General features: G+C 41.1%; 1 pseudogene; it reads left to right on the top strand.

The window, feature by feature from the left end:
• Window positions 1-14,234, top strand: part of LOC105505959 — a 105,373-nt pseudogene extending 91,139 nt beyond the window's left edge.
• The last annotated feature ends 4,868 nt before the right edge of the window (window positions 14,235-19,102 follow it).

The following is a 19,102-nucleotide window of genomic DNA, read 5'->3' on the forward strand; positions in this document are numbered from 1 at the left end:
GGTGTGTCCGTGAGGGTGTTGCCAAAAGAGGTTAATATTTGAGTCAGTGGGCTGGGAAAGCCAGACCCACCCTTAATCTAGGTGGGCACAATCTAATCAGCTGCCAGCACAGCGAAAATATAAAACAGGCAGAAAAACATGAAAAGACTAGAGTGACCTAGCCTCCCAGCCTACATCTTTCTTCCATGCTAATTGCTTCCTGCCCTCCAACACTGGGCTCTAAGTTCTTCGGTTTTGGGAGTTGGACTGGCTCTCCTTGCTCCTCAGCTTGCAGATGGCCTATTGTGGGACCCTGTGATTGTGTAAGCTAATACTTAATAAACTCCCCTTTATCTATCTATCTATCTATCTATCTATCTATCTATCTATCTATCTATCTATTCATCCTGTTAGTTCTGTCCCTCTAGAGAGCCCTGACTAATACACAGAGACAGCTGGAAAAAAAAAAATAAGACATGGTCTTGAAGGTGGCTCAAGGCAGTGGAGACATGTGGGGAAGCAGAGACTTTCAGATGAGTTCTGGGAAAGCTGAAGCAGCCATGTGAGTGTCCATGCTCTGGCGGTCATTGATGGGTGTATCTTGCATGGTTTGGTATATGCAAATGACCTCAGAGAACAAGAGAGGAGGGGACAAAGAAACCAAGAGCTCAAGAAAGAAACTGCTCTGTTTGCAGTTTTGTCGAAGACCACCTCGTTAGCCTTTCACAAAACCGCTCTGTTGGAGCGAAAGGAACTGGTGATACCATTGTGGTTCAGTGAGTCAGCCCGCTCCCCATAGACAGGGAACCAGACTCCATGAAATGTTAATTATCTACTAGAAGAAAACAGTTTATTTTACAGAATTTCAAAAACAAAAACTCAATTCCTGAGCAGACTCTGTTATTTGACTCTCTTAACTTACATTGAGATACGCTCAATAAAAGTACATGAAAAAATTGGTCTTTTAAAATGAGACAACGTATGTTCTTTACTCATATGGTTTAGGAACCATAACACCTACACACACAGTGATTGAGTTTCAGTCAGAAAGGTGCTATAAAATGATATTTCCTCCCACCAAGTTTAGATTGCCTATGCAGTTCTAGAGAGAAGTATTAATCTTCAGCACAAAATGATCTTCTCCATTCCAGCAAGATCACATTGTTCTTTTATTTTCTTTGGTTATTTTATCAGCTTAGCTTCTATTGTTTCTCCAGTGATAAATTGCACTTTTATTCATTTCTTTATTTTATGGAGTGCAGAGTCATAGTAATTTCCTTGTTCCAGTTCCATTAACTTCCTGATAGTATTGTTTAAAGTCTCCAGGCCCTGATGTGTAATCCAACTGTTTCCCTAATATGTGGGAAGCAGCAAACTCCTTGTTTATGTCATAAACAACTCTTGCTATAGTTTTCCTTTTTCTTCATCTTTTCCCATGGAAATTCTGGCATGAGCTTAGCTCAGTATTCAATGGCTTAGCATAAACCTGGTGTATAGAGAGCCTTCCTGGAGTGTTTGAGAACTGAATAGAGTAACTAGGACTGGCCTGGAGTATCATACTTATCCCACCAACCAAGTTAAGCTTCAAAATTTGGAAAAGAGATCACATACACCAGAATTATTTTCATGTTCATATCTCAGTAGATTCCTCAAACTATCTACACTAGATATTTTTTTTCCACTTTTCTCAAGTCCTTGATTCTACCCACACCTTCCACTATTTCACCATACAAATTAAAGCTCATTTCATTGTAGAAATTAAGGTCATCTGACCAATGTGCTTTCAACTTTCCCTCCATCTTGGAATTCCTCCATATTGTTCCTGTCCTCTCTGCTTCAAATCTAAACCTAGAACCAGCATGGCTTTTCTTGCCCAAAGTGAATCTACTCACCTGTGCTCCAGATGGCACTGTTTAATCCACCATCTCTTCTTTTTCTTTTCTCTCTCTCTCTTTTTTTTTTTTTTTTTTTGAGACAGAGTCTTGCTCTATTGCCCAGGCCATATGTACTGCGGTGGTGCGATCTTGGTTCACTGCAACCTCTGCCCCCTGGGTTCATGTGATTCTCCTGCCTCAGCCTCCCAAGTAGCTGGGAATACCACCATGTCTGGCTAATTTTTGTATCGTTAGTAGAGATGGGATTTCACCATGTTGGCCAGGCTGGTCTAGAACTCCTGACCTCAGGTGATCTGCCTACCTCAGCCTCCCAAAGTGCTGGGATTACAGGGATGAGCCACCATGCCCGGCCTCACCATCGTTTCTTTATGCTCTTAATTTCTCATGTTCTTTGCCCTCACTATCAACATTTTGAGTTGGTCACTTATGCATTCTGTCTTTATTTTCTTATCTCCTGGTCCATTTTCAAATACACTGTAAATCTAATTTGATCCCCAAACTCCTCCATCAATGTTCAGAGCTGAGATTCTGGCTTGTGATGAAGCAGGCAGTGATGTGGGAGTGGGAAAATGCAGAGAAAAACTGGAGGTGGGGAAACCTGTTAATGGCAATCATAAGTCTAAGGAAGCAAGAGGCAATGAAGCTCTGTGTTGAGGGTTTCAGGGTAGGAGAGCTTGGGTAGAAAACGCTGTGTCCATCAAATCTTCAGCTGCTTTGCTACTACTGGGGGCATGCTGTGTTTTCAACTTGAATGTTGAAGGAAATGTTGGCATTATTTACAAATATGGGGTGAAAGGGGGAGAATCTGAGTACAAGTGCGTGGGGCTAATGAGGAATTCATATTAGGCAAGTTGAATTTGTGGAGATGGTTGGATGATGAGAGACAAAAGTTGGAACTTTGCATTTAGGGCAGGAGAAGGAAATGAGGGTTAAAGACACAGACTTTCAAGTCTACTGCATGAAAGGGAGCCTTTCCACTATAACTGCAAGTTTCCTGAGAAGGGATGTAAATAGATAGACAGAAGATGGCTTACGACAGAGCTTTAGAGAAATTCTGCCAGGGACTGGTGGAAAAGGCCTCAAAGGAGAATGCAAGGGAATAATTCAGGACCCTGTAAACCAGGACTAGTTTCCAAAGAAGTGCAGTCAGCAGAGTCAAATCATGCAGAGACTCAGCAGCAGCAGAAATGGGAGGAGCCCCAGAAATCTGGCCATGGAGAAGTCACTCATTCTGTTGTTCAGGAAGAGGTGGCCGGGCCTGCACAGCAGGCTGAGCACTGTTTTAGATAATGGACTAGAGATTCCATCAAATCAACAGTGAATTCTGTCCCTGCCTTTAGGGAATGCACTTTCAAATGATGGTGGCAGAAAATTAACAAGGAATTACAATTCAACTTGGTAAGTGCAATAGCAAAGAAAAAGCAGGGTGTCCTTGCCTCCAATATTAAGTGGGTGGATTTGGGGACCTCTCAGTCCTCTCTCTACTAATAAAGGCTCTGCAACCAGACTGCCTGAATCTCAACTATGGCTCAGCCACTTAGCTGTGGGATCTGCGGCAAGCTGTGTCCCTGCTCGCTGCTTCAAATTCCTCATTGGTAATAAAAAATGATAATGATGATAATAACTATATTTACATTACAGGTTTGTGGTAAGGACTAAATATGTTAAAACATGTAACATATCAGGGCTACCCATGATTAACAGCCACCAAACATCTATGGCACTTTTAGAAGCCTTATGAAATAGGCATTATGATCACGTGTGTTTCTGCAGGTGAGGAAACGGACGCACACAGAGGCAAAGCAGCTTCCCCAAAGGCACATGGCTAAAAGTGGTTATTTGTCTCCTTGTCACGGTGTTTTGAGGGAGGGATTCCTACATTAGGAATTTGAAGATGGTCCAACATGTGACACTGGACCCCGGCAAAGTAGGGCAGACAGCAGTTTCATTGTCACATATGCTCACAGCGTAGGGAAGAGGACAGTGGACAGTCTGCAGGGCTACGCAATGGTTCAAGAACAGGGTGGACAGTCAGGGCCTGTGAGAGGTGGGTTTGTAGTAACAAGAAGGGGACTTGGCCCTGGTCCTTGCTGTGGTCATGGGGGTGAGTGGTTTGTATGTATAATTCTGCAGGCTGGCAGGGAACCAAAACCTACTACCCAAAGATAAGCAGGAACCGTGCCTGGTCCCTGGTGAATTCGTGTTTTTGGCTAGGGGACCTTACCTGTGGGAGCAGAGTGGGGAGGGAAACTTGTGGTCATTTGAAACTTGATTTTATCAGATGTCAAAGCAGCACTTAATATTGAACCCCAATTTCAGGGCTTATACCTCAGTGACCTAGTGGTGATTAGGGCCCAGGTATTCTGGGTCCAGGTCCAAGTGCATCTACACTATCCTGTAGTTTCTAAAATTCAGACAAAACATTTTCTTTTGAACACGTCTTACATTCTCCATCTCGACAATGTTTGTTCAAGCCTATCTCTTTGCCTGGAATTCCCTCTTGATTCTCAACTCGGCTTTTGAGATCTTGTCTGCCAAGGTCTATCTCAAATGCCAGTTACTTGGCAAAGCTGCTTCGGTCAGATGTGGCCCCTTCTGTGTTTCCAGCACATTGTACGTGGAAAGAACGTGCCAGAAAATCATGACTCAGTCTCTGACTTTGCTATTTGTTTGTTATATACTCTTGGGAAAATGAGCTTGATTACCCTTATTTTTCCCATTTTTCCAGCGGGGATAATAATTTCCCTTTGAGATGGTATTATAAGATTATTCTCGAAAACACATGTATAGTACTCAGTATTTAGAAGTCACACAATGAATATGAATTCCTTTATCTTAAATGACTTTGTTTCTCTACTGACCCCGGTATTATTATGCTTCATACTACAATTACTTGTTTGTTTTATTCACTCCCACTAGGCCATAAGCTTGAGAGACGGTATTTGATACTTTTATCTTTCACATCTTTGTCCTGGTTATTTGCTGCTCACCATCACTTCCAAAGTGAAAGGGTGGGCTGGGTGCGGTGGTTCATGCCTGTAATCCCAGCACTTTGGGAGGCTGAGGTGGGTGGCTCACTTGAGGTCAGGAGTTCAAGACCAGCCTAGTCAACATGGTGAAACCTCATCTCTACTAAAAATACAAAAAATTAGCTGGGCATGGTGGTGGGCGCCTGTAATCCCAGCTACTTGGGAGGCTGAGGCAGAATAACTGCTTGAACCTGGGAGGCAGAGGTTGTAGTGAGCTGAGATCACACCACTGCATTCCAGTCTGGGTGACACAGTGAAAATCCATCTCAAAACAAAGAAACAAACAAAACAGGCCAGGCGCGGTAGCTCAAGCCTGTAATCCTAGCACTTTGGGAGGCCGAGACGGGCAGATCACGAGGTCAGGAGATCGAGACCATCCTGGCTAACACAGTCTCTACTAAAAATTACAAAAAACTAGCCGGGCGCGGTGTCAGCTGCCTGTAGTCCCAGCTAACCGGGAGGTTGAGGCAGGAGAATGGCCAGAACCGGGGAGGCGGAGCCCAGATCACGCCACTGCACTCCAGCCTGGGTGACAGCGCAAGACTCCGTCTCAAAAACCAAAACAAAAAAAGAAACAAACAAAACAACAAGAACACACAAAGTGAAAGGGTGACCTCAGTTCTCATCCATCGTGGAAGGACCTCTCAGTATGTGCTGCTCTACAAAGCAGCGAGGCTGGCTAGGACGAGCACTTTGTTGTTCTCTTAGGAACACAGTTGCTTTAACTGCAGATAATGTCTTTTATTTCTAAAATGCACATGCCTGGGAGACATAGCACAAGAATATGAATCCATGTTATATCACATACATCGATATTTTGGTGAAACTGACATATCCAATCCCAAACTAGATTTAACCGGAGTAGTTTTCAGAGCCTGAAGAGGGGCAGGCATGACATGGAAGAAGAAAAGCAGGTGTCAAAAGATGAGTCTTGGGCTTCTACGGTAACATCTGTGTCTTTATCATTTTAACGCATAGATTTGGGAATGGTAAGAAAATACAGCTCAAACATATTATCTGTGCTATTTACCCATGAATAATGTAAAATGTATGATAAAGAAATATGAAACTGTCATAAGAGAGGTTTGAATTTTCTAAAGATTGAAAAGATTTGTGTCACAGTGTTTATTCTTCATTAATGTTAGAGGAATAGATGTATTAATTCATGAAGAGAATGAAAGACAGAATGTCAGGGCTTATTATATTTTTCTTATGCAGTCTCTGATAAAGTATATGATTTGGCATGAAGGAGACATCTCATTTCTCTTTCTTTTAGTTTTTGATGAGTAAAATGAAAGAGATAGTAATTGGCTGTCTTTAAATGGTAGCATTGGCCATCAAAAATGGACCAAAGGGCATGATAAAGAGGGCACTGGGTTTTGAGGTCACTAAATGCTTGTCTCCAAATGAGTACAAAGTGGGAAAGAAATATTTCCTTGTGGTGCTAAGGTTTTAGAGGAGAGTGAGAATCACTGGCTAGCTGCATTAATTGGTTCAGCATTATGTAATGCTAATGGTTTTTGAAGCCTGACTAAGAAATCTCAGCTGTCAGAAAAACTGCACAACTGAAAGTAATTACAGAAGTTTGAAGGAATCCAAACCATTTTCATAATCCATTGGTTCTTGTCCAACCAGGGTATCCTCTCTTTTTTTTTGACTGTGTGAAATATTATGCAATTTGCTCTAAAAGTCTTAGATATAATTTGTCCAAATTTCTTCCCAACTCTTCCATAAGTTATCAGTTAAAAGTTTCCTTTCAACAAATGAATTACGCTGCAGAAATTACTGAAGCCACCTGAAATCCTTTTTGAAACAAAGCAGAGTAAATAATTGTCCCACTGCATAAATAGATAAATGACACAGGCTGCTGACATAATTTGCTACCTATTGAATTATTATCATTTCAAAGCTTATTAATCTTTTCTTCACTGTTCCATTCTATTTTGCTAATGACAGGGAAGGAGCTAAGAACGTTTGGATTAATTATGCAAATAAATTCGTATTAATCTTTCTAGAAGTTGGGGTGCTCATTTTAGTATCAGTAAAGCTATTTCCATGGCTGTTTGTGAAGATAATAGATGACAGAAAAATAGAGTATTATAATAGACTGAGAAAAATATCTTTGAATTACAACAAATACGATTTAATTTAGGCTTAACCCAGGACATTTCCGTCTGGTAGATGAAGGCTGTAGTTTTTTGGACCTTATTTATAGTCTAATTATGAATAGACATGGGAAAGAGGAACCTGGGGTGGGGTGGAGCATATTAATGAATTTTCATGCTTTTCCTTTTTTGCAAAAGTGAAATATGTAATATTTAGAGTTATAAGTAAAATTTTGGGGAGGCTTATCAAGAGTCTTCAGAATCATTTTTCTAGAGCCGTTTCTGAGATGAGGATCAGCAGACGTCTCATCTGACTGATGTAATCAGGAGAAGCGGCTGCGGGCCTGACAAGTAATGTTCTGCATTTCTATGCTGGGCTAGGGGATGGGGCAGGATTCTTGTGCAGACAGAAATAACTGGACAACCATTATCGCTTCAGGACTGAGCAGGGTAAAGTAGAAGCCTGCAAATTATATGCTTGGAAATTCTCTTGGCCAAAAATCTTCTAGCAATGAAACTTTTGTGATAAGCCTCTTCTCCAAGTTTAGTATTCTTTTGTTATTAAAACTGCTTGGGAAGATATAGTTAGTTTAACGTTCTGAGGAAAACTAATCATTCGTTACCAACTTCAAATAGAAAACGGAAATATTAGTAAAAGAGAATGAAGACTATGAACTAAACATTTCAATGAGTGTTCAATATAAACATAGTTATATTTTTGGAAGGGAAAGTGTGGAAAAGTGTTAGAGTCATAATTACAAAGCCTACATTTTTCTGGCATACGGAAGAGTCAAAGATTTATGTGTTAATCAAAAATCTGACTGGTGTTTGCGGGCCAGATTCAGAATAGGGGCTGAATGTCTATCCATCTTTGTGTTCCCAGGGTCTAGCGCAGGGGCAAAGAGTAGGGGTTCCATGAATGATTGCTAGGCAGCATAAATAATTTTAAATTACAGGAAACCCCCAAGCCTGATTCTAGCCAATAATGCCAACTGCACTTCCTACTAAATCTTTTATTCATGCACTCAACCCCTTTTTCAATTGAGTTGTTTGAATTTCATCTCTTTTTGATACTATATTTATGAAGCCATGGAATCAATTATTTTGTTCTTAACATGTTTTTGGTACCAAGATATTATACATGACAGTGAAAATGGGGTAGAAAATCAATGTCAAGTAAATGACTTTGTGAGTGATTGACTACACGCTGAATCCAATGGACGCAATGTCTTACCCCCAAAGGCTAGAACATTGGAGGACAGCATGAAGCTGCCCCAGAAGATAGGTTGATCCACATCTGACACAGAGACTGCTGAGAAGTACACCTGTCCTGTGTCATTCATAGGCCCAAGGGGAGTCCTATGAGGTCATTACTAACAGTGACACCCAGAAAGACTCTCTGATGCTGTCAATCACGGTTGGCTGTGCCTCAGTTGATGGGTGCCCAAGTGTCTTACCTGGGTGAAGCAGACTGGGTCCATGTGGTTTAGGCTCTGTATTTCAAAGGAAAACCCAGCGGCCTGGTAACTGAAGTGTACATTGAGCAGTTTGTTGAAAATCAAGTAAACAACACTACTTAAACAACAACAAAAACAACAACAACCAACCTCTTGAATTTTTTAGTTTGTTATAAAGGTATCATCTCTATCTTCTGCCCCTATTGTATGGTTTTGAGAAGAGAGAAGAGAAGGTATAAATTCCGTGAGGCGGGGAGCATTCCTGTTTTGTTCATTGCCATATTTTCAGTGGCCAACAGAGTGCCAGACATACAGTAGATACTTAAGCAGTATGTGTTGAGTGAATATTGGATAGGGTGAGAGAAATATGGAAATAAGGCTGAGTATTTGGCTGGGTAATCAACACTTGGATATATATTTTTTTCGTCTTTTCTTGCATTGATTTTTTCTAATCTTTTAAACCTATTTTTTATGTACCTTATATGTTTAAGGTCCTATACAAGGCACTCTGAAGTTCTTGGAGAGTTTCCTCATACATTTGTATTAATTTACTTATTTATCCACTTAACAAATATTTGTTGTTCATTTAACAAAGTATGTATCACTATTGAATTTTTTTCCAAAAATAGTACCATTTTAACTCTTATCCTCTAATGAAATTATAGTTTGGAAGCAAAGATCAAGCAGTAAAAAATAGTGAGAAGGATCTAAACTGATCAAAAAGATGTAATAACATGGACCATTAATCCCACAAAGTAGCGTATTCCACTGAGGAATATTAAATTGTAGAAAGAACAGTGATATTTTATTATATCACCCTAGACACTGTCAAAGAAGAATAGTTGATACCAAATTGGCTAAAGGAAGATTTAATCATAAGATCTTTTGAGAATAAAAAGTTTGAATAGATGATATAAAAATACAACTTTTGACTGATTTCATTGCAGTAGTTAATATAAATAGTTATTATGCTATGTGACCTAGAGCCCAGTAAAGTAGAATTTTTTAGTCTTGAAGTTTCAGATTACCTTTATGCCTTAATAGGTTTAAAAGCTTAAAACATTTGACTTAACTAATATCAAATACCTCTTAATGAATATAAACGATTCAGGAAGAAAACAAGAATCCTAATAGATTCCCATTTGAAATTGGAAGGTACGTTAAAGTCATTATGTCCAAATTTCCTATCTTCTAGAAAGGAAATTGAGGTCAAGAGAGGGCAAGTGACTGATTCAGCATTGCACATGTAGGATACATGGCTTCTACTATAGCTTTCTCTGCACCATACAGCCATACTTCCACTGCAGATTAATATACTAGCTTTCTAGTGCAACACAGTCTTGCTTGACTTTGAACTATCTAACTTAACGAATTTATCATGTTATTCCCATATTGACTCTCAAGACCAAAGCTTTCCCCACATCAACAGGAATCTACCTGAACCCTATTGCCAGATAGGGTTTGTTTTGAGTACAATGAAATATGACTAGTTGGAAACTTATCTGAATTTAAATGTGATTGGCTCAAAGAGTGGAGCCAATATTTCTTCTCATTTATTCCATTTGGGGAACCATGTCATAGATAAGGAGACTGAGGCCCATGGAAGGTCTTGGAGTAAGTGTGTGGCAGAGCTGCTATTGAAATCCCAGGCTACATCCTCCACCTCGGATGGGTAATTTTATGTGTCAACTTGGCTAGGCCATAAAGTCCAGTTTTGTTTGGTCAAATATAAATCCTAACATTGCCGTGGATGTATGTTTTAGATGTGATTAAGATTTAAATCAGGCCGGGCGCGGTGGCTTAAGCCTGTAATCCCAGCACTTTGGGAGGCCGAGACGGGCGGATCATGAGGTCAGGAGATCGAGACCATCCTGGCTAACACAGTGAAACCCCGTCTCTACTAAAAAATACAAAAATCTAGCCGGGCGAGGTGGCGGGTGCCTGTAGTCCCAGCTACTCCGGAGGCCGAGGCAGGAGAATGGCGGGAACCCGGGAGGCGGAGCTTGCAGTGAGCTGAGATCTGGCCACTGCACTCCAGCCTGGGCGACAGAGCGAGACTCCGTCTCAAAAAAAAAAAGATTTAAATCAGTAGACTTGAAGTAGATGACCCTGTATGATTTGGGTAGGCCTCATCTAATCAGCCAATGGATTTAAGAGAAAAGACTAAGGTTTCTTGAAAAAGAAAAAAATTCTCTTCAAGTGTTGAACATAGAATGTCTGACTGAGTTTCCAGCTTGCTTCCCTGCAAAATTTGGACTCAAGGTCACAACATTTTCACTCTTCCCTGAATTTCCAGCCTTGGGGGCTGATGCAGGTTTTGGACTTGTCACTTCTACAACCATATGAGCCAATTCTCTAAAGCTTCTTTCTCTCTATCTTCTGTGGATTCTGTTTCTCTGGAGTACCTTGACCAATGTCCTTGCATGCTCTTTCTGTGTACTTTTTGGTGTCCTAAAGCTAGACTTCGAAGTGAGAAAAAAAAAAAATCCGCTATGGAGACCATGAGCCGTTGCAGGAGAACTAGCTGCAGAGCTGTGACTCCATTTGAGAGGAAGATACCCGGAGAGGCCAGGCCTTACCCAGAGATCAAGGTGGCAGCATTGGAGCCGGGTTTTGACAGGCACAGCTGCAAGTGCTCACAGGACAAGCGGCACTGGAAGAGAAATCACCAGAGCCCTCCACGAAGCCCCTGATGGGATAGATTGGACTTAAGAACAGAAGTATCAACAAAGAGCATTTTCAGGAAAAGAAGCTCTGCCATGCTTGTTTAACTAAAAAAAAAAAAAAGATATATGAGAAGACATTTTGCAGAATGCCTTTTTAGAAGGAAAAAAAAAAAAATTCCTTCTACCCAAAGTAAAACATCAACACTCTTGAATAGAAAGGAATTTAGATTCTGAACTAAATGGTTTAATGAGGGACAGATAATAAGAAGTGTGAATTGAAACTAATTGGTGTTTCAGATCACTGAACTGGTTGAAAAACCATTTGTGATGAGGTCTGTATAAGTTAACAGTCGCTTTTAAATGCCTAATTAAACATCGTTCTGTCCCTAGTGAGAATTAAAAAATGTATTGTTGCTCATTGCTCTATACTTAACCAAATGATTAAAGTGGGTAATCTGAACAGATTTATTTTTTGTGTGTGGTAAAAGCTCTTTTTTCCCCAGAGTAGGCTGATGTAGGTAGCCCTTGGACAATGACACATTGTGTCACATACAGACGAGAATGCCACCTCGCAGTGAGCATGCATAATGGGATAATGTGAGAAAAGGCACGAGATTCTTGTTGAACAAAAGGAAAAATAAAGAGACAAGGTGAGAGGTGGCTGGGTCGTGGCTGATTTATTTTTTCACTCCTGGGAGTAATAATTAAAAGGGTATCAATAAGAGGATTTAAAAAATTATGCTATTTGGGCACTAAGGATTAAGGGCACGAGTGTTTGCAATGAATTATATTCAAGAGAGATCAAGGTTTAATACTTATAATTTCATTTTACTGTGGGCTGAAGCCCTCTGGAATTCAATGAAAAGGGTATTAAGAGGATAGTGGGACAGATGGGGGACTGGAAAGGGGTCAGAAGGGCTTGCTCTGGGGCTATCACCTGTGGAATCATTTTCTGGGTTTAGGGATGGAAAAGCTGGTGTGGAAATGGAGTGATTTCTGAAGGTAAGTGTCCAGGAGGAGCAGCCTACAAGGCAGAGGGAGTCTCACGGCATTGGCTTATCCTTCCATCTCCTCACTTCCCACCTCCTTCTCTTCCTCCCACTGCAGTTTCATGCCTTGGTGTAAAGCAGGCCATTTCTCTATGGTCTAGTTTTACACCCATAGCTGCAAAACAGTGAAAGAAAAAAAAAGTTTTTTCTGTAATTAACTTCCCTAAATGTTTTTAAGGTAGTTTATTTGACTCTGCCTGAGCATAAGGTCAGGGGAATATTTTTTTTCTATAATTCCAGAAAACAAAACAAACAAGAACCCAACACCAAAGGTGTTAAGAAAAAAAAAAAAGAGAGAATCAGTTAGATTTTTCAAAAATATATTCCAGTAAAAACTCTAATGTTACTTGTGCAACTCTTTACTGTGTGTGGAAACACCATCTGATGGTGCAGGTGCTAACGAGTGACTTCTTTGAGAGGAGGACATGAAGAAAGGTGGGGAAAAGGAGCCAGGAGCCTGCTGGAAAGATCAGGGTGAAGGAAGAGGTACTCACAAGGTTACCCTGTGTAGGCTTCACCTTCCTCTTTCCCCCACTCTCACCTTTGCTGAGAACCAAAGTCTTGGTGGCAGGTTCAGGCATTCAAGAGAATAAGCTCTATCTATTATGTACGGAGCCTATATATTTATTTAGATTTGCATATTTGTATGTATATTCATTACTGCTTTTTTTTTTTTTTTTTTCCTTAAAGACAGAGTCTCACTCTTTTTGCCTTAAAGATAGAGTCTCACTCTGTCACGCAGGCTGAAGTGCAGTGGTGCAATCATGGCTCACTGTAGCCTCGAACTTCTGGACTCCAGTGACCCTCTTGCCTCAGCCTCCTGAGTAGCTGGGACTACAGACACATGCAACCACATCAGGTCAATTAAAATTTTTTTTTTTTTTTTAGAAGTGGTTTCTCACTATATTGCCCAGGCTGGTCTCAAAGTCCTGGCCTCAAGCAACCCTCCCTCCTCAGCCTCCCAAAGAGCTAGGATTACAGGTGTGAACCAACTTGCCCAGCCCATCTGTTACTTAATGGCATTTCCTTGCTCTGTTCCTCTAATCAGTCATTTGCTTCTAACAGCACTCAGGGTTTCTTGTATACGATTTGCACTGATGTCTATTGAGTCGACCGATCAATAGCAGTCCTGGCTTCTGAGATAGTTGGTTTTGCAGTCGGCCTCAGGCCATGCCAGTTTGTTTTCCCTTCTGAAGTGGATTACGACATGGGTGCTTTGGCTGTTCTACCTTCTTGACCACTGCTGGATCCGCTGCTTTAAGCCAATGGGCCCACCTGTCTGGACATTGAGGTGTGACTTTTCTTTGAGAAAGAGTACATTTTTTCTCAAATCCCAACTGAAGCCCCTGTGGCTTAACTGAACACCCACCCCACCAGCCCCCCAACAACTGTTGGAACAAAGATTCTCATAACCAATGTTTCAACTGTATTGTTCTGAAGCTTTATTTCCATCTTCCTCCATGCAGCAAAAGTCCCAATAAAGTAAACAGAAGAAAAGAGCTGGAGTGCTGAGACCAAGGGCTAAAGCTGGGAGACTGAAACAGTGCAGACCACCAGGGCATTACTCATTTCTCCAGCTCGGAGCCGCTGTTGTACCTGGGGTCTAATCTGGCCTGTGTCTGCCTCCTTCTTGAATAGCCCAGAGAATTCATCTAAACAGTCTTCCTACAGCAGCTGCCCACTCCGGGTAGTCAGATGGGAGTTCCAGACCAGTGTTGTCTCCTGGGACATTGACATAGCAGCCAAGTTGATTGGTGCTGGGGCAGCCACAGTTGGTGTGGCTGGTTCAGGGGCTGGCATTGGAATGGTGTTTGGCAGCTTGGTCATTGCTTATGCCAGGAACCTGTCTCTCAAGCAGCAGCTCTTCTCCTGTGCCATTCTGGGCTTTGCCCTGTCTGAGGCCATGGGGCTCTTCTGCCGAATGGTTGCCTTCCTCATCCTCTTTGCCATGTGAGGCTCCGTGGGGGTCACCCGCCTGTGCATGCTGCTGTGACTCCATGCCATTCCTGGTTCTGCAGTGTGCTAAGCTTTACCATTAAACACAACGTTTCTCTAAAAAAAGAAAAAAAAAGAAAGAAAAGAGCTAGTGGAGTGGAGGCTGTCCCACTCCCACCTCTCATGCCCAGGAGAAGGGCCTGCTGGCCTCAATCACACTGGTCACTCCAGCACGAGTGAGGAAGAAGAACCCTGTAAGGGCTGTATGGGAGAACGCGTCCCTCCCTCAACAAGGACGGCTTCTCCCTTTCGGTGTTGCTTCCCAGAGCCCGAAAGCACACCTGGACTCAGGCTCTCAGCCCTGGAGAAGCCGCACTGCCACTCTCCTGGAGTGAAAACAGTCCAGAGATGTGATCTACCTAAACAGCTTTAACATACTCCTCTACCGTATAGAAAGGAACAAGGGCTTAGCGACAAAACTGTTGGGAAGCCAAGAATCACAGAGTTAGTTCAGTCATATGGGATTCAACACTGGAGGACAGTTTTGATTATATTTCTTTCACATTTTACATACTCAGTAGAGGCTGTGAAGGGTCTGAAGACCTTCTGTTCTGCCAGGGAAATGGAGGGCTTGATGACCAGGCCCTGGGGCGCTCAGCTGAGAATGACTCCTGCCATCAGGACCCACCTCTTGACTTTTCCCAGGAACTGACGTTTGTTCTCTCGCTTCTAACTTCCCTTTATTTCCCAGCGTTACACACTCTTTGATGATCGAGCTTCCTTTATGATCTGTGCCCTGTGGAGTTCTCTCCAGACTAGATGAAGAGTTGAACAGGCTTAATAAATCATTAATATAATACAAAATATTTGAAATAATAATGCCACAATTTGACTACTAGATTATATCTAGACAACTAGAGAGAAATTTAAATACTAAGGGAGTTAAGTGAACACTTTTACAACTAATAGGATTTATTCATATATTTTTCAAAACAGTAGATGATAAAGCAGATATGGAAAAATTCCAAATTACAAGAAGATTAAAAATGATTTCTCGCATATTTTATTTTTAAACACATTTTTTCAGATACTGTAATATCTAGAGTTAATGATTTTTGTTATAAATTGCTAAACATGTTTAATTTCTAAATACGAAGTCAGAAACCTGTAAACCAAAGGTTTGTCATTTAAAACAATCAATTATTGTTTTAGACATATTTCCTTGAGAAGTAGAAACCTAAAATATACAGCAAGTGTGCTTAGAATTGATGAAGCTGAGATTTGATGAAAATGAAGTTCATATGAGGAATATTTTTAAAAAATTTTAAAAATCAAGACAAATTTAGTCAGTACTCACTCTTTTATATAATACTACAGTACTTGTGCTGATTAAAAATGGAGCTAACTGTAGGGTAGAAGTTCCTTTAAATTAGAAAATAATTTCTATGAATTTCTAGTTGTTCCATGGTGAATAATTTAGAATACTAGGGTTTCAATATCAGTAAATCAGCATAAGGACTGGAGTAGGTATCATGAGGGTATTTACAAATTATTCCTGTTTCTTGAGGTTTAAATTCTTATGGAATTCATACATGAACACTTTACAACTGTGAAAGTGTGGGCTTCTTTATCTCAGGTTATGCTCAAGGAAACAATTATGTGAGCTCCGTGCAAAGTACTAGACATGGAATAAGTGGAGACTCATATTATTAAAAACATTAAATAGGCCTTTCCATCAACAAATCCAAGGGATGAAGCTCGAATATTTTCCCTTCAGAAGTTTCCTCTGCCCATTCTATACCTTGCTGTGCTTCCGCCCTTCCTCTTCACGGCTACAAACCAGAACATTCTTCCCCAAGGATGACGTAGATCTCTCTATGCAGTGAAGCCTTTCTCCGTGTCCATGTCCCTCGGTAGAATTTTATAATTGTTATGATTTTCTTTATTGTTCACTAACTGAATTCTTAGTTACCTCATGATTAGAGTTATTCTTGTGAATGCAATTTTCCTTCCCTTACATTTTCTAGTTGCTTTACTCCTGGAAAAATTTTTGTCTATTTGTGTTGTCCCGATGTGTCTATGTTTGCTTTTCTTTTATGGCTGACATGGATCTTTTTGATGAAAAAGTTTTCTAGGTGAGTGTGTATTTTTATCTTCATAGTTATACCTTATCCACAGCTTCAAGTGAATGCCTTACGCGTCCAAGTTAAGGAGCTTGCTCCAAAGGAAAAAGACAGATATAGCTTGATTTCTGTTTTCTCTCCTCCTTCCATGTCATCAGCAGCTCAAATCCTGCCCATGTGATATGTGAACAAACACCAACTTGTCTCTTTTCTGTTCTTTGTTTCTCCAGCCTCATCTGCCAAGCTAGAGTATATCTTTCAGGCATTCCTAGCTGCACTGTTCTGTGCTCATGTTCCAGGGAAGTTACATGTTAGTTCCCAATCATCCTGATTTGATCTAAGTGGTTTTGTATCTGACAGTCGTGTAAGTTTGAGTCCTGACAGGTTCTGTGTCAACAGAGATTCATAGTGGCAGTCAGAGAGTGGCCCCAAAGATGGCCACACCCAAACTCCTGGAACATGCATGTTGCCCACCGTGCATAGCGAGAGGGCCTTTGCAGATAGAATTAAGGGTATTGTATTAGTCAGGGCACACTAAAGGGACAGAACTAATAGGAAAGATGACTGTATGAAGGAGAGTTCATTAGGAAAATTGACTCACATGATCACAAGGTGAGGTCCTACAATCTGTAAGCTGAGGAGCCGGGAAGCCGGTCCAAGTCCCAAACCCTCAAAAGTAGGGAAGCTGACAGTGTAGCCTACAGTCTGTGGCCGAAGGCCTGAGAGCCCCTGGCAAAGCACTGGTGTAAGTCCAAGAGTCCAAAAGCTGAAGAACTTGGAGTCTGATGTTCAACGGCAGGAAGCACCCTGAACAGGAGAAAGATGGAGGCCAGAAGACTTAGCTAGTCTAGTCCTTCCACGCTCTTCTGCCTGCTTTATTCTACCCACACTGATAGCGGATTAGATTGTGCCCACCCAGATTGAGAGTGAGTCTGCCCCTCCCAGTCCACTGACCAAATGTTGATCTCCTTTGGCAACACCCTCACAGACACACCCAGGAACAATACTTTGCAACCTTCAATCCAATCAAGTTGATACTGGATATTAACCGTCACAGGTATGGTTCTTGAAATTGGAAAACCATCCTAGATTCTCAGGGTGAGCCCATCTAGATGCATGAGTGTGTCCAAGGGCAGAAACTTTCCCTCCGTGGTCACAGAGAGACATGACACTGGGAACAGGCCTGGGGAGAGATTTGTTGTTGCTGGCTTGAAGGTGGAGGAAACGGATCGTAAGCCAAGAATGCAGAGTGTTTCTAGAAGGTGGAAAAGGTGGGCAAATGGGTTGTTTGCCTGAGCCTCTAGAAAGAAACAAGACCCTGCTGACAGTGTTAACCCAGGGAGGCCCATGTCAAACTTCTGTCCTCCAAGAGTGTCATATAATAAATGTGTGTTGTTCAAAGTCCCTAAATTTATGGTAATTTGTGATGGCAGCAGTAGAAAACTGATACATTGAGGTATTGGTCTGCTTAGGCTGCCATCACAAAAGACCACAGACTAGGTGGCTTAAACAACAGAAATTTATTTTCTCACAGTTCTGAAGGCTGGAAGTCCAAGATCAAGGTGCCAGCATGGTCTGGATCCAGTGAGGACGCTCTTCACGGTGGGCAGATGGCTGCCTTCTCACTGTGTCCCCGTGTGAGAAGCGGGTAGGAGAGGTATGCTGCCTCTCTTAGGAGGTAATTACGGTCAAATGAAGTCATAAGGGCCAGGCCACAATGATCTCTTAAAGGTCCTGTCTGCAAATACAGTCCCAAGAGGAGGTAGGGCTTCAACATATGAATTTTGAGGAAGCACAGTTCATTCCATAGCAATCGATGTAAAATGTTTCAAAATTTGTTTTTTCTTCCTTTCAGTGCTGTGTGTATGTATGTATCTGTGTTTCACGGGGTGGGAGACATGCACAGGAATAATTAGTACTTGTGATAATATAGATCTTTAAAATATTTTTAGATATTTTAACATATGATTTAAAATGTAAAAATGTTATAGTTTAGCTACAGCCACCCTGTATATTCTTTAAAAATGCAATGAGTGGATGTTAAATGCTCTCGCCAAAAAATGATAACTGTGTGATATAATGTATATATTAAATAGATTTTACTATTCCACAATGTGTGTATACTTCAAAATATCATGTACATGATAAATACATACAGTTTTATCTGTCAATCTTATAAAAATTAATTTAAAAATTCAAAAAATTATATTTTGCATTTTAAGCTTTTTGTATAAAAATAATTTTATTTATAAATATTGTGCAGAGAGTTTTCTGTGCTCTTCACCCAGCTTCCTCTATGTTCACACCTTATATAACCATAGTACAAGTAGCAAACTGAGGAAGTGAATGAGGATATGAGGCTATTGGCTGAATTACAGACCACATTAGAATTTTGCCAAGTATTCAAATTGTCTGTTTTCTCTTCCAGGATCCATTTCAGGCTCCCATATCAAGTTTAATTGTCCTGTCTCATTAATTTCGTCCAAATTGTAGCCATCCCTCACTTTTCTTGCCTTTCATGTCCCTGACAATTTTGAGGAGTATGAGTCAGTTATTTTGTTGAATGTCTTCAACCTGGGTTTATTGTTCCTTTTATTTTCCAGGGAGGAATCTCCCAGTGTTTGTGCCACGTTTTGATCTGACTTAAAGCCGCAAACACAGCTGAAGCCTGGGCCATCCACAGAAGACCCGGTGTTCTCTTTCTCCAGGTGGGCATTTTGTATCTCTTAAGAGTCCTAGACTGAGTTACATCAGTAGACCTCTGCATTTAAAGGGAGAAATTCTCATCCGAGGATCCCGATTCCTCTACTGTACTGCAATTTCACTACTCTCTCCAAATATCTCCAAGCAAATTTAAAACAGCT

Source organism: Colobus angolensis, unplaced genomic scaffold (genome assembly GCF_000951035.1).
Source record: "Colobus angolensis palliatus isolate OR3802 unplaced genomic scaffold, Cang.pa_1.0 Scaffold13, whole genome shotgun sequence".
Classification (NCBI taxonomy): domain Eukaryota; kingdom Metazoa; phylum Chordata; class Mammalia; order Primates; family Cercopithecidae; genus Colobus; species Colobus angolensis.